We start from the raw sequence: 16,124 nt of genomic DNA, 5'->3' as shown, positions 1-16,124 counted from the left end.
AATAGTGGGAGCTATCCGTAAAAGAAGCTATGACAACGAAATTTGATATTGAAAAATTCAATGGGAGAAATTTCTCATTATGGAAATTGAAGATGAAGGCCATCATGAGGAAAGACGGTTGTCTAGCAGCTATCAGTGAAATGCCGGTGAATTTCACAGATGACAACAAATGGATCGAAATGGATGGAAATGCTATGGAAAACTTTCATCTAGCATTAGCAGATGAAGTATTGTCAAGCATCGAGGAGAAAAAGACAGCTAAGGAAATATGGGATCATCTCACCAAATTGTACGAGGCCACATCGTTACACAATAAAATTTTCTTTAAGAGGAAATTGTACACTCTCCAGATGTCGGAATCTACTTCAGTGACAGAGCACTTAAACACACTGAACACGTTATTTTCTCAGCTTACATCCTTAAGATGTACAATAAGAGAACAAGAACGTGCTGAACTTCTACTTCAAAGTCTACCTGATTCGTATGATCAACTCATCATCAACTTGATAAACAGTAATGTCACCAGTCTAGTCTTCGATGACGTTGCATTTGCTGTTCTACAAGAAGAAAATCGACGCAAGAACAAGGAAGACAGACAAGTAAATCTACAACAAGCAGAAACGTTGACAACGATGAGAGGGAGATCAACAGAACGTGGCCAAAGCAGCAGTCACAAATATGGTAGATCGAAGTCGAGGAGCAAGAAGAATTTAAAGTGTTACAACTGTGGAAATAAGGGTCACTTGAAGAAGAATTGTTGGAGTCTAAATAAAAACTCCAATCCACAAGGCAATACCGCAAACACTTCAGATGATGGAGATGCTCTATGCTGTGAAGCGTCAACCACCGTGGAAGGTAGAAAGAGATATGCATATATTTGGCTCATTGATTCGGGAGCAACATATCACATGACCTCAAGAAGAGAATGGTTCCATCATTATGAACCTATCTCTGGAGGATTTGTGTATAGTAGCAATGATCATGCCTTAGAGATCGTTGGCGTGGGAACCATCAAATTGATGATGTATGATGGAACAATTAAAGTTGTTCGAGATGTGCGGCACGTGAAAGGCCTGAAGAAAAATTTATTATCCTACGGATTGTTGGATAATAATGCAAGCAAGATTGAAACACAGAATGGAATCATGAAGGTGTTCCGTGGAGCGCTTGTGGTGCTGAAAGGCGAAAAGATAGCTGCAAACTTGTACATGCTGAAGGGAGAGACTTTGCTAGAAGCAGAAGCCTCTGTTGCCTTAGGTAGTTCAGATTCTGCAATGCTATGGCATAAGAAACTTGGAGACATGTCAGAACAAGGAATGAAAGTCCTTGAGGAGAAAAATCTACTTCCAGGCTTAACAAATGTATCACTTACTTTGTGTGAGCATTGTATAACAAGTAAGCAGCACCGATTGAAATTCAACACGTCAAATTCTAGAGGCAAAAATGTTCTAGAATTGGTTCACTCTGACGTATGGCAAGCACCAGTTACATCCTTAGGCGGACCAAAATACTTTGTCTCATTTATTGATGACTACTCTAGGAGATGTTGGGTGTACCCTATTAAGAAGAAGTCAGATTTGTTTTCAACTCTCAGAAACTTCAAAGCGCGGGTGGAACTTGATTCTGGAAACAAGATCAAATGTTTCAGAACAGATAATTGAGGAGAATACACAAGCGAAGAATTTGATGACTTTTGCAGGAAAGAAGGCATCAAAAGACAGTTCATAGTGGCAAACACTCCTCAACAAAATGGAGTGGCAGAACGGATGAACAGAACCTTGTTAGAAAGAACAAGAGCAATGTTGAGGGATGCAGGCCTAGAAAAATCATTCTGGGCAGAAGCAGTCAATACCGTCTGTTATTTGGTGAATCGAGCTCCATCAACTGCAATAGAGCTGAAGACACCAATGGAGATGTGGACTGGTAAACCAGCTAATTATTCAAACCTCCATGTATTTGGAAGTATTGTGTACGCGATGTACAACTCCCAAGAAATTTCAAAGTTGGATCCAAATCCAGAAAATGCAAATTCTTGGGATATGCTGATAGAGTAAAGGGGTATCGCTTGTGGGATCCCACTGCCCGCAAAGTGATCATTAACAGGGATGTTATCTTTATAGAAGATAAGCTACAAAGAAAAGAAGACGATGATAGTACTGAAAAGTCAGAGACTACACAGATACATGTGGAAAAGGAGTTTGAACAAGGAGATTCTTCTGAAGCAGAACCAGCACATGATGAACAAGAACCAGAGAGTTATGAAGTTCCAACAACTCGTCAATCAGATCGTGTGAGAAGGCGTCCCAATTGGCACTCATATTATGTTATAGAAGGTAATATTGCATACTGCCTTTTAACAGAGGACGGTGAGCCATCAACATACCAGGAGGCAATAAACAGCTCAGATGCTTCACTGTGGATGATGACGATACAAGAAGAAATCGAAGGCCTTCATAAAAATAATACATGGGACCTTGTGCCACTACCACAAGGAAGGAAGCCAATTGGTAACAAATGGGTCTTCAAAATCAAGTGAAATGGTAACGATCAAGTTGATAGGTATCATGCAATACTGGTGGTCAAAGGATATGCTCAAAAAGAAGGTTTGATTTCAATGAATTTTTTTCTCCAGCCTGAAGGTTTTGAAGAAAAAGAAAAGAAGAACTTGGTTGCAGGTTGGTATAAGAGATTGATTCCTTCATTATGTGCCTTGGATACAACAAACTTAATGCATACCCTTGTGCTTATTTCAAGAGGTCTGGTGATAACGATTTTGTTATATTGTTGTATGTGGATGACATGTTGGTTGCGGACCCACAAAGATCATATTGAAGAATTGAAGGAACAACTGGCTAGGGAATTTGAAATGAAGGACTTGGGATCAGAAAACAGATTTTAGGGATGCAAATACATCAAGACATAAGTATAGAGATTTGCTTTCACAAAAGAATTACTTGAAAAGATCTTGTCACGATTCAGCATGCAGATTGTAAGCCAATTTCTACCTTCTTCTATTAACTTCAAATTATCCTCCCAGTATGAGTCCTAGCAGTGAAGAAGAGAGGATGAAGATGTCTCGAGTACCGTATGCATCAGCAGTGAGAAGTTTAATGTTCGCTATGATGTGCACAAGACCAGACATTGCACAAGCAGTGGGAGTGATTAGTCGGTACATGGCGAATCCAGGCAAAGAGCATTGGAATGCAGTAAAGAGGATCCTGAGATACATCAAAGGAACCTCAAATATTGCATTATGTTACGGATGATCAAACTTACTAATCAATGAGTATGTAGATTCTGACTATGCAGTGGATTTAGATAAAAGAAAATCTACGACACGATATGTGTTCAAAATTGCTGATGGAGTTGTAAGCTGAGTTTCAAAATTGCAGTCAGATATGGCTACATCCATATCAGAAGTAGAATATGTAGCAGCTACACAAGCCAGTAAAGAAGCAATTTGGTTGAAGATGCTATTCGAGGAGCTTAGGCACAATCAAGAGTATGTCTCCTTGTTTTGTGACAGTAAAAGCGCCTTGCATCTAGCAAGGAATCCAACATTTCATTCAAGGACAAAGCACATACGAGTTCAATACCATTTCATTCGTGAAAAGGTGGAAGAAGGGACGGTAGATATGCAGAAGATCCATACCAAAGACAACATAGCAGATTTCATGAAAAAGGCGATCAACGCTGATAAATTTACTTGGTGTCGATCCTCTTGTGGTCTGTCAGAAGCATAAGCAACATGATGGTACAAGGTAGAAAGAATGGTGTGAAGATATGATTGTTCCAATCAAATCTTCAAGTGGGAGATTGTTGAGCACATGCACCGAAAGTGCATGTTGGAAAAAATTCAAAAGCATTAAATGCACCGAAAGGCACACAAAATTTGAAATTTGCTAATGGGATAATCTCAATTTTAGTCATTGTAATTTAGGGTATTTATAAATTAGTCTTTAAAGCTTCAACTATAAATACCCTAGCTCATTTAGCTTCAAAACATCCCAAATCATTCTAGCTTTCTTCCAATACTAGAGAGATTTTAGAGAGTTTCTTGAGAGTTGTTTTCTCCTTTTTATCAAGAGAGAATTATCATTGTTTTCTCCTTAGTAGATCGAGAGAGGTTGTAATTCCTATTTTTTCTCATAGTGAAATTCTTCTACCGTTGCCTGTGGTTTTTACCCTATATTATTTAGGGGTTTTCCATGTAAATTTTGTGTCTCTTTTATCTTCAATTTTTATTTTCTCAAATTATCAGTTGTATTTTGCTCTATCCGATAGCCTTCTTCCGCAACAAATTTTGTATTAACACCAAAGTCTTTCGCCTCCAAAATATTACTCTTGCGTACAAATAATTATCAAAAGATGACCTTCTCCTTCTTGAGAGATACTTGTCTTATTCTTCAAGAATACCTTGATACATGCTCATAGCCCAAGGCTTACTCGACTAAGAAGAAGTCTTTGAGTCAAATTATTTTGCATTTTCTTTTTCATAGTTATTTTCATTCTTGCACAATGAGATTTTGGAAAGCTGATATACGGAAAAGCCAAAGCAAGACCAGTTGATTGTAAGAGAATTTTGAGATATATTAGAGGTACATTGGAACATAGTTTATTCTACAAAATTCAAATCTAGTTGATTATTCCGGCTGTGATTGGTGGAGGCTTTGATGATTGAAAAAAATATTTTCGGAATTTTATTTCATATGGGATCCGCTGCATTTTTAGGCTAGTGAAGTAACAATCAATAACTCTCTTGACAGTGAAACATGCACCTATCGAACATATTTATGTCAATAATATTATAGAAGAATATTTTTGATGAATAACTTATTACAATTTATGTCAATAATAAATCTACTCTATATCTTACAAACTTGGAGTTTAAGACTAAAAACATAAGCAACTAACGATGCATAGTGAATCTAAGGAGTTGCATAATGAATCTCATACTGTCATCTCTATCATCTTCGTAATAATCTGCTGTTGAATTCGTGCGGCTAACGGTGATTGAATGTACATTAGCCGATGAAATCAGGTGCCGAAATGGGTTGGGAGGCGTAGCTGCTTCAGCTCCACCTTCCAATATCTTTACAACATTCCTCATGGAAGGCCTAGCCTCTGGCAAGTACTGAACGCACCATAGAGCCACACTTACCATTGTTTTGGCCTTTTCCCTATCCTTTTCTTCAATTTCACAATTCTCCCAAATCTCCTCCATTTCTCCCTTGTCAAAATTTTCCCATACTTGTTTCGGAAACCACTCTTGACTCTCACCTACGAAGTTCCTTCTCCTTCCGATAATCTCGAACAACATCACCCCGAAAACTATACACATCACATTTGTAGCTTACGGCAAACGTCATCCAAATCTCGGAGCTGCATATCCGGAGTCCCTCCGACTCTCGACATGGTCATATTTGTGCTGTCTTGATTGCACAACTTTGCAAGTCCGAAATCTGCAATCTTTGGGATAAAGTGGAATCAAGCAAAACATTTGCAGGTTTAATATCATAATGGATTATTTTCTTAAGGCTGAAATGATGTAAATACTCAAGTCCTCTTGCAGCTCCAACTGCTATCTCATATAACTTTTCCCACTCAATTTCATGTTTATTCTCGAATAACAATTTGTCGAGAGATCCATTTTCCATGTATTCATAAACTAAAGCTTTTGTCTTTGGTTCAAAGCAGAAGCCATAAAGCCTTACTAGATTCCGATGATATGTTCTTCCTATGGTGCTGACCTCCGCCATGAATTGCTCCTCGATCCTCTTATCTAAGCCGTCGTTGTGGAGTAGTTTAACAGCTAGCGGCCGCCCGTCGGGAAATTGTCCTTTGAAAACTGCACCATACCCTCCTTGGCCTAGTTTGGTAGAGTAATTTTGCGTAAAAATTTGAAGCAACTGGGAAGAAAACCTGGCTGGTTTTTCATCGAGCACCAGCTTTATGAGTCTTTCTATTGTTTGTTTCTCCGGCACTGCATCCACATCCACCGCTGCTTTAACTGGTGGCGGCGCTGATTGTTTCTGGTAATAAGCACCGAACTCCCTTTCTTTCTTCCATCGTATGTTTCGTTGTCCACAATACTGTCTGTCTCTCTTTGGGAGTCCCTTACACGTAATGCGATAGCAACGATTATTAGAAGACCTACTATCCCTGAAGTTTTTCCAACAGGTCGTTATGGCCAGCAAAATTCAACCATTAACATGAACAAAATGCTTAAAAACCTTAAACAAAAGACATGAACATCTAAGTTCTCACCTCCAAACGTTCCAAGTACTATTCCTGCATCAGATGACATTCTCCTACTCGTGAGATTATTGCTTTATACTTGCTCGCAGCTGAAGGGTTAGTTGTTGCGATTAATAATGAGTGTTTTGAGATCAATTAAATGCTACATTTTGTTTTATTGTTTTTCCAAGTCATTGTCATTCTAGCACTACACGTTTACCTGGTAATTTCCAAGAAGAACAATAATTAAGTTGAATACAAATTTAGCCGGCCAGCACTTTGAGATTGACAATGACGGAGAATAAATTAAATAAATGGAAACAGTGAAGTTTAGGAAACTTCAATTTACAAAGGCCATAAGTCTGATACGAAGTTGATGCCATTTGGTACACTTGAGAGATTACCGGATACGTCAGATTAGTGAATGATGTAGAAAACTACTCGGTGAAATCCGCAGTAGAGGTGTTATTATGGAACAACGAGCTTTCATAATCAATAAATACAATCCAGTAATGAACAACTCAGGACATACATCCGATCTCAAGTCAGATTTGACATGCAACACCAGCATGCAAATCTAGTAACTGGTGGATGATGAGCGAAAGTTCCAAGGATGACATCAGACAAGGAAGAACACAACAAGACATGCAACTTTGACACATTAACCCGTTAGTGAATTGAGGTTTGTTCCTTATTTTTGATGCACCCACATGAATTAAGTTATTGTGTGTGATGAATAAATGTGTTACAACATTAGTTGCTATTGTGACACTAAAAGTATATACATGAGATGACCTTTATATGAGATGATACATAATTTTTACATAAATTTCCAGCAGTGAATTGTTGCATCTAAAATCAGATTTGATATGTTTAAATATGGATCTATTGATTCCTTTGAGACACTATGGATATAATAGCATATCATAGGATTTGAGTATATACTCTATGTGTAGTGGTACAAGATTACTTGTTTACCGGCTTTATAATCATATCAGACTCTTTTGGTCATATTATTGGCTATACCTTTTATGCGTAAGAGATCTATCAAATTCTATGAATTCTATCGAATCTTTATTTTTTAAAAAATATTATTCCTCTCAATTTAAACCTTTTATCATATATCATATCATCAACCAAATCATATACAAACGTCCGTCTTACCTCGAATGAGAAATCAAAATTTATCATTGATGACTTGATTTAAAGTCTCCATTTGTTATCACTTACGCGCATAAAAATGAATGCGCATTTCGAAATCCTAGATTTTATTTTTAAATAACTAATTTGACTTTCAGGTCTCCTACATGATCTTTTTCATGATTCAGTCCCTCAGAAAACACGAACTAAAAATACGTGTTATTAAATATTAATTTAAAGACTTAATATAAATATGAATATGCATGCTTAACAACTTACTCTTCCAGCCTTCAATTTTTATCTGCTAGCTGACGGTGAATGAGGGAGAAGAACTAATAATGAGTGAAAAAAAAGTGTACACTTTAACAAATAATGGTGGTATTCAGATTGGATAGGTCGAAATCCAAAATTCGTTCAACGTTTATAGACATCAAGCCTTCAAGTCTTCTCTTCTTTGGCAAAGCAAATTAAAGGAGCAATTAATGGAAAAAAATAATTCTTTTCTCGTTGTCATTCTCTTCTAAGTGCTAGGATAAGATGTTGATCTTTTGAGTTCTGCATTGGTGATTAGAGATGGAGGGATGTGCCGTTTCGATCTTCTATGGAAGTAACTAAGGTTTTTGTACTTATTGACAGATCTATAGGATTGGGTGATTTTGATGACACAACAATGTTTCTATTATTTTCAAAGTTTGAGTATTTGAGGGAATCGAGCGAACGTTTATGAGATCTGTTTCGACTTATGAATTGTCAATAAATTTCTATGGCAATGACTTATACTGATTAGGCATGATTTCGTTAGAGATTTTATTATTATTCAAATTAACTTTTTTTCTGTGAAAAAATAAATTTTTTTAAGTTGGGAAGACTAAATTTAATTTGTTTGTTATCATGAAAAGGACTTTCATACTTTAATTTGTTTTATATAAAGTAGTATACGTGTTCGATGTTAAATCTGATTAAATTTATGTACATCTACAGATAAAATTGTTCAAACCCAGATAATATAATAAGAACAACATTCCTTATCACTGGAACCATTCAAGAAAACTAGATTTAAAACAAGTAAAATTCCGACACCATGTAAAACTAAAATTAAGTGTTTCAATAGTTAGAGAACTCCCATAAATTAATATATATCCTTAAACAGTCGTGTCTAAAACAAGATACAAACTTGGAATTTAAGACAAGAAACATGAGCAATTAATGATGCATAGTAAATATAAGGAGTTGGATAGCGAATCTCATACTTTCTCATGACTGCCGTGTCATCTCTATCATCTTCGTCAAAATCGTTGTTGGATTTGAAGTGCTACGGATGATTGAATGTACATTAGCTGATGAAATCAGATGCTGAGATGGGTTAGGAAGCGTAGCTGCTTCAGCCCCACCTTCTAAAACCTTTACAACATTCCTCATGGAAGGCCTAGCCTCTGGCAAGTATTGGACGCACCATAGAGCCCCACTTACCATTGTCTTGGCCTTTTCCCTGTTATTTTCTTCAATTTCACAATTGTCTCAGATCTCCTCCAATTCTCCCTTGTCAAATTTCTCCCATACTTGCTTCGGAAACCACTCTTGACTCTCACCTACAAAGTTCCTCCTCCTTCCGATAATCTCGAACAGCATCACCAAGAAACTATAGGCATCGCATTTGTAACTCACTGGAAATGGCATCCAAATCTCCGGGGCTGCATATCCGGGAGTCCCTCCGACTCTGGACATGGTTATATTTGTGCTTTCTCGATTGCACAACTTTGCAAGTCCGAAATCAGCAATCTTTGGGCAAAAGTTGGAATCGAGCAAAACGTTTGCAGGTTTAATGTCATAATGGATTATTTTTTTAAGGCTGAAATGATGTAAATACTCAAGCCCTGTAGCAGCTCCAACTGCTATCTCATATAACTTGTCCCACTCAATTTCATGTTTATTCTCGAATAACAGTTTGTCAACAGATCCATTTTCCATGTATTCGTAAACTAAAGCTTTTGTCTTTGGTTCAACCAGAAGCCATAAAGTCTTAACAGATTCCGATGGTATGTTCTTCCTATGGTGTTGACCTCCGCCATGAACTGCTCCTCAATCCTTTTGTCTATGCCGTGGCTGTGGAGTAGTTTAACAGCTATGGGACGCCCATCCGGAAAATGTCCTTTGAAAACTTCTCCATACCCACCTTGGCCTAGTTTGGTAGAATAATTTGATGTGAAAATTTGAAGCAACTGGGCTGAAAATATGGCTGTTTTTTCATCGAGCACCATCTCTACGAGTCTTTCTATCGTTTGTTTGTCTAACACTGTTTCCACATCCACCGAGGCTTCAACTGGTGGCGCTGGTTGTTTCTGGTAATAAGCAATGAGCTCTGCTAACATCCTAGCCAACTCCCTTGCTTTTTCTGTTTCTTTGTCTGTCTCGTTTTCCTTGGAAAGACATTTACGCATAATACTAACAATTAGCACGAAACCCACAAACCCTGAAATTTGGTGAATTCAAATTCAATCATAAACATCAACAAAATGCTTAACAAGCTAAACAAATTATTGCAACTTATTTGCACATTAAAGTTTGATTGCTCACCTCCAAACGTTCCAAATATTATTGCCGGTGTGTTGTCCTCCGGGTTAAAGATGACATCCTCGCCTTGGATAGATTCTATTCTTCGAGAATAGCTTAATACATGCTTGTAGCCCAAGGCTTATTAGATTTATGATAACGAGTCCTTGAGTCAAATTAACGAGACATTTATAAATACAAGTCTCCCTTGTAATTTCCAGCAAAGGCAAGTAGAATTGGCAACACTAACGGTCCCTGATTCTAGAAACCCGTTCACCATTTTCGCATCTTAAAGAAACACTTCAGAGGCAAGTAAAAAGTCGATTGATATCCTAAAACCAGCCAGAATATTCTAATTAAATCGATTCGGTTCAATCGATTTTTTACTTGCCTCTTAAGAGTTGAGAGCCTCTTCTTTAACAAAGTGTTGAGATGTCTTTGTTTGGTGATGCCGCGACAAAGATCCCTCATTTTTACCTTTGGTTTATGGAACACGTTGAGATGTCTCTGCAACCATCGCAATGCGTTACTGCATACTAAGAAGCCTCATCTACAAAAACCGCTGAAATGACTACAAAAACTAGACTGATGCAAGGATCTCTCCTACTCTTGCTTGTACAATGCCGATCTACCTTAAAAGAGAGGCGAGATGCCTCCACTATGGCGTTCAGATGTTTCTACCATGGAAAAGACGCCTCCACCCATTCATTGGACTTTTCCAAGGGTATAAGAGTCACTTCTTCTTTGGGAAAAGGCTCGAGAAAAGCCCCCCACAGCTCTCTCTCCACCATTAAGAATTGACCAAAAATTGGAGAAGTCTCTGCTACCTCTCTGCGATGTGAATATGACATCCTCGTTCTTCGCATGAGACTTCAGGCAGGGTATTGAGAAAGTGATATAGAAAGGAATTCTGCCTCCTCCTAACAAGGTTTCTCCCCTTGCCTCAAATATACCCTCGTATTTAAGTGTTGAGAAACTTGCATGAAGAAGTCTTGGCCTTATAATTGATACCTTCGCACAAAGCGTGAAGTATATTATTATTTTTTGCTCGGCAATGTATGATTTTTATTGAAGAAAATGGTCATGCAAAACCACCTTATGTCTCATTAAAAAAATCCCTTCAAATAAAAGGGGAAAAGGGCATATAATGATGATCAAGGTTATAGAGGAGTAGCCCACAAAGACAAAATCTTATAGCACCTAATAATAACAAACCACATTACAAAATTCTTAACGCCCTAGTAAGCAAGATGACCTTAAAAAAACATAAATCTGAACACGTTAAACTGTTTGTGGACGCAACAAACATCTGATTGGTATTCCCTCATTCTACAAACCATATTCTCAATATTTCACCTTTACTACCACCAAGCTTTGAAAATGGATTGACGAAACATACAATCTTTTACAAATTAAACAATATGAAAATGTGTTGTTTTGTCTGCGAACATGGTTGAATTGCACCTATCCTATCCTTTAAATTCAACCATCGCCCAACACCTTAATTTCACCCAACTCCAATCCTTCATGTTACCGCAGTCACAAAGTGTTGAGAATCTCGGATAGTATACTATCCTGACAGACATCGTATTACTGTCAAATAAATCATTATTCTAAAAAATAAATAAATAAATAAATAAATAAAGGAAAGAGTAGTAGAGAGAAGTAAGGTCCGTCACATGGACTTTAGATTTTTTGTGGTTGTGGACTTCTTAATTTAGATTTGAATAAGGATGAGAATGGATAGAGATTTGGATAAAAGTGATAAAAGATAAGGATGAGAGAAAAAAGGGGTTTTAAATTATTTAAAGAAATAATATGAGATAAAGATTAAATAAATAAATTGAAAAATAAATTGAGATGAAGAAAATTTATAGTGAAAAATAGTCTCAGGCTTCAGTCTGTCTCAATTCAAATTGATCATTGGAATAGATTTTCACTTCGGATATCTGTTGATTACAGTCTACAATGCCCAACCCCTGTAACTTGTTTTTCACTCTTGTAAAACGAAAATCCAAAAGCTATCTTTGAATTTCAGTCCTTATGTGAACTAACTATGACTATCGTCGTCAACACCAACTTAGTTTTAAAAGCTTTGAAAAAACCCGACTCGGACTATGTTGTCTCAATGAAAATCGAGCTTGTTCTCAATTTCCCTTAGTAGACCGCCGCTAAGTGCTTTCACAAGAAGTCAAACTTGCTACCAGCCGATTCTTCCTCCCAACTTTAAACCAGAACAACATCCAAACCAACAAACTCTTTTTGATTTAAAAAACATTTTGATTTTAAAGGACAGGCCGTTACCTATCCTATTTCTCCAGAAAATTGAAAAAATACCCGAAGGTATTTTAAGTACTTTTGAATACTCACAATAGGAATTGAGTCATCGCTTTAGCCCTTAGCTTATGGAGAAATGAGCTAAGTATGACAATCATACTTAGCATCTTTAAAAATAAAAATAAAAACAAAAAAAACTTTGAAAAAGAAAAGAGAACCTTTATAAAACTCAAAGCAAAGAAGAATAATAAATCAGAATGTGTTTTCAGGCTTAGCTTGAGAGGGTATTTATAGCATTCAAAATCCATAAAAATAATAAAAAGATAATTCCTAAAGATAATTCTTGAAAATATTCAAACTAAAATCTTAAAAATATGAGATAATCTTGAATTCGAATTTCAAAAACGCGGCTGATCTATTCGTCATTCTAGAAGCTCTGACTAGACATTTTGGAAGCTGTTAACTCAAAGCCACGTCAGATGCATCATGCTCACTAATCCAACATTGATTTCGAAAAACAAAAAAACTGTAGAATTCTATCACAGAAAATGAATCAAAACGAACAAATAAACCACACAAACTAACAGCTAAAAAGTAATTTAAAAGTAAAATAATAACTAAATAAACCATCTATCACATACGCCCTAGTATAAAAACCAAGAAATCCTCAACTCATACCTTCGAACCCAAACGTTGAAGAACCGTGCAAATATGGAGAAAATTGCATAAAGACCTTTACCTCCAAGTAAGTAGAGAAAACTCTGTTACCATCCTAGCCAAGTCCCTTGCTTTCTTTGTTTCTTTGTCTTTCTCTCTCTTTTCCTTGCGTTTTCGACGTAGACAAATACAATGAATGATAATAACAATTATCACTAAACCCATTATCCCTGAAATTTCGAGAAGTCAAATTCAATCATAAACATCAACAAAATGCTTTAAAAGCTAAACAAATAATTCCAACTTATTTGCTTTGATTCCTCACCTCCAAATATTATAATACCAAAAGATGATATACCCCTCGCTAGAATGAGATTAACAATTATCACTAAACCCACTATCCCTGAAATTTTGTGAAGTCAAATTCATTAATAAACATCAACAAAATACTTAAAAAGCTGAGACAAATTATTGCAACTCATTTGCTTTGATTCCTCGCCTCCAATTATTATAATACCAGAAGATGACATATCCTCCGCCTTAGATAGCTTAATACGTGCTTGTAGCCCAAGGCTTACTCCATTTATAATTACAAGTCTTTGAGTCAAATTAATGAGACACTTATTAATACAAGTCTCCCTCGTAATTTCCAACAAAAACGAATGGGCAACACTAACTGTCCGTGTTAGAAGGTGTTAGAAATAACAATAATTAGTGAAAAATTTGTTAGTATTTGATGGTAATTTGGGCTATATAAAACACTGTATTGTACCAGGTTAAAGGGGGAGTTTTTACAAAGGATTGTAATTCATTTCCTAACAATAAAATTTTATCCCTCATTTCTTTCAAGCTTTCTCTCTATCATATTTACCAAATATTGAACTGCAGTCACACCCACCGTTTACTTTTCTCTTCACCGCCGTTCGTCATCCGGCCACCGTCTGGTCGTCATGCCTCCTTTCTCACAGTCCGTAGTTCCAGCAACGCTTAAGGGGCGAGTAAAATGTCGATTGAACCGAAATGATTTAATTAGAATATTTTGGTGTGTTTCATTTTTTATTTATTTGGATTAAGCTGATAATTCAATTTGATTATCGCTTTTTTATATTCAATTTTCTATAAAAAAGTTGATATTCAATTTGAATAAATATATCAAATTTAATATGAAATTAAATATAAAATAATTTAGTCTAATTATTTAATTAATTATATATACCTGTAAAATAAAACACTTTTGATTTGTCATTTAACCCTTATTACATACTAAACAAATCAAAAACCTTTTTGTTTTCTTTATGATATTTTCCAACTTCTATGGTCCACAGACACAAGCTGTGAAGCTTATGACGTTAACTTGTTTCTAAACATTGATTGACACAAACTGTGATATTTTTCATTACGGATGCCGCTGTTGAACACGAAAACAGAACATGTAGTGGAGTCCATTTAGGGTTCGTGTCAGTAGGCGATTGAGCTGATTTAGCTCAACAAGTGGCGATTTGGAGTTTTGGATTTTGTGCGTTCAGATTTTTCATCCTAGTCTTGTAGTGTTGAAAACTCTCATTTATTACAGTTGTGTTTTTGGCGATGTTCTCCATTTTTGTCTCTTATTTGCTAAAAGATTACTTGTTATTAGCTTTGAGGAGTTGAATGTTTGTTGTAGACTGGATATTGTAATCTTGTAGATGAACATTTGATGATAGTGAAACTTTTGATCGGATTTTAAAGTCTCCTAGTTTTTTTTTTTTGGATAAATTTGAATTTATTATCCAAGAACCAAAGTCTGGTACAAGCACTTCCAGAACCGAAACAAACAAAACAATTACAGCCTACATACAAAAGAAAATCGGCTAACCTATACCCCAAGCATTACAAAGTTGAATATTAACATAATCAAAACAGTTAATTTTCTTTCCTCTGAGTTGGATCCCTACTATCTCTTTGATATCTTTAAAGACATCTTCAGGTGGTCTGGAGCATCCTTGAAAAAGGCGTTTGTTTCGTTCCTCCCAAACGGTATAGACAAAAGCGCACCACGAGATCTTCAGGATAGTGGTAAGCAGTGAGTTTCCTCTCCATAATTCACAAGCTTGAACAATCATGTCCTCCCAAGAACGAGAAGAATTTATCAACCTAGTATGCAGAATCACTTGATTCCATACATGAGAAGCAAAACAACATTAAAAAAAATGGTCTCTAGTTTCAATTGCTTCGTTACAAAGGCAACATATTGTATCATTAACAATTCCCATTCGTTGTAAACGAGCTCTAGTAGGGAGTCTATCTAATAAAGCCATCCATGTAATCATACTATGTTTAGGAATATGTAAAGGATACCATACCAATTTATGCCAAGATGCCCTATCTCCTTTCTCTCTTATTTCCTCCCAAATAGATCGAATATTCAATGCTCCAGCAGAAAAAACAGCAACATCTTCTGTTCTGGATTTTAGGATGCGGTTTAAGCACCAGCTGTAAGAAGGATTAGAGTCAAATTTCCAGAAATCATGATCCTTTATAACATTTTCTTTAATCCAGACCACCCACATGGAACCTTCTCCAGCAAGGATTTTCCGGATAAGGTTGATCATGCACGATCTGTTCCAGATTTTAAAACTTTTCAAACCGAGCCCTCCTTCTGACTTCATTTGGCAAATTTTAGACCATTTTACTCTTGCACCAGCAGCTGAATTATCAGAACCTTTCCAAAAAAACCTGGAGCAGAGTTGTTCAATCTTGATAATGATCGCTTGAGGTAAAACAACCTGACGGCACCAATAGTTTGCAACATTGTGGAGAACAGTCTTGATGAGTTCCAGGCGACCAGCATAGCTCAAATGCTTACCAGACCAGGAAAGAATTCTTGTTTTAATTTTCTGAATCAGGTTTTCACAGTCCTTCTCAGTCAGTTTTCTTGACACTAAAGGAATACCCAAGTATTTTACTGGCAAGGAACCATGAGTGAAGCCAGTTGAGGCCTTGATAGATTCAATAATATTCCTTGAGATTCTTGTAGTAAAGAAATCACATTTTGATGCATTTAGTTTAAGTCCATAAATTTCATAGAAAAAATCCAGAACAAAGCAGACTCCCAAAATAGATTCTAAATTCCCTTTGCAGAATATTAATAAATCATCTGCAAAAGATAAATGTGTGAGCTCAACTTTTCTACATTTGGGATGATAACCATACAACCCTCTGGAAGCAGCCAAATTTAGTAATTTGGATAGGACATTCATAGAAAGGACGAAAAGGATGGGAGA

General features: G+C 36.4%; 2 pseudogenes; both read right to left on the bottom strand.

The window, feature by feature from the left end:
• Positions 1-4,909: 4,909 nt before the first annotated feature.
• Positions 4,910-6,307, bottom strand: LOC120160153 (annotated as a pseudogene).
• Positions 6,308-8,612: 2,305 nt separating this feature from the next.
• LOC120160201 lies at positions 8,613-10,553 on the bottom strand (annotated as a pseudogene).
• Between the last annotated feature and the right edge of the window lie 5,571 nt (positions 10,554-16,124).

The sequence above is a fragment of the Hibiscus syriacus genome, unplaced genomic scaffold (genome assembly GCF_006381635.1).
Source record: "Hibiscus syriacus cultivar Baekdansim isolate YM2019G1 unplaced genomic scaffold, ASM638163v2 tig00111392_pilon, whole genome shotgun sequence".
Lineage (NCBI taxonomy): Eukaryota > Viridiplantae > Streptophyta > Magnoliopsida > Malvales > Malvaceae > Hibiscus > Hibiscus syriacus.
The sequence above is the reverse complement of the archived record's forward strand: the minus strand, read 5'-3'. Positions and strand labels throughout refer to the sequence as shown.